Genomic DNA, 1,046 nt, shown 5'->3' on the forward strand with positions numbered 1-1,046 from the left:
GAGAACCTCCCCAAACTCAGGAGCACATCGCGGAAGGATGCAGCAGCCTCACCACTGGAGTCTCGCTAGAGCCAGTAGATTGCAAACCAGCATTTCCAAAGCATGTGCGGATATAAATAATCCCCTCGTAGGAGTGGGGAAGGATGAACACATGTGCCAAAGGCTCTGGAGTCCTTATCCCCTCGCAGCCCCCGGGAGCAGGGAAATGAAGACTAGGCAAGGCTGGAGCTCAGCATCTCGCTGCATTGCTAATGACCTAAACTCGCCGTGTATCAGAGTCTCTCTTCCTTCAAGGAAAAGAACCTAATCCAGCTAGGGATTATTTCTGACTACTTACTTTCTGTCACTTTGCCAATTTAAATGCAGCAGAGCTTTCATCACTGGATTTGGAAGGACAAAGCCTAACAGATCTCAGTTTAGGACATTTTTGCCTGCAAGGATGGCGCTTTTTTTTTTTTTTTTTTTTTGCACAAGTTGTACAATCTTTGCAGCGTGAGCTGGTTTCTGTTGTTTGTTTCCACTTTGCCAAACTCAGAAGGGCCCAGATCCACGAGTGGGTGGATGGTGGTGGATGAGGCTATGAAGAGTGAAGGGTGACAGGGGCTGGAGCCAGAGAGGTGCGGGCTGCAGGGAGCAGGGTGCGAGGCTGTGACCGCTGGAGCCTTCCAGATCCTGAGCTTCGAAGCAGGATGAGGTCCCCAAATTCTTGTTGGCTGCAAATCTTAGTGTCTCCTGAAGTAGCTGCTCCAGGCTCACCCTTGGGACTGGCTAGCCCACTCAGTGAGTTGCAAGAGGGGTTCAGGGCTTGGAGAGGGGTGCCCCTGCCAGCAACCCCTACAAGGGCCAACATGATCCAACATGGACTTTGATTCTGTTTGAGCTTGCTTTGTTAAAAGCCTAGGAAACGGTACATGTGCACTCTGCACACACCTACACACACTATGTTAAAATAACACAATTAAGGCTGCAAAAATCCCCCACTCGGAATGCAATTTGCAGCCCCTTCGCTGTAGGTGTGAGATATCTTTGCTGCCTCCTCCCCGGGA

Source organism: Apaloderma vittatum, unplaced genomic scaffold, assembly GCF_000703405.1.
Source record: "Apaloderma vittatum isolate BGI_N311 unplaced genomic scaffold, ASM70340v1 scaffold27817, whole genome shotgun sequence".
NCBI classification, from domain to species: Eukaryota; Metazoa; Chordata; class Aves; order Trogoniformes; family Trogonidae; genus Apaloderma; species Apaloderma vittatum.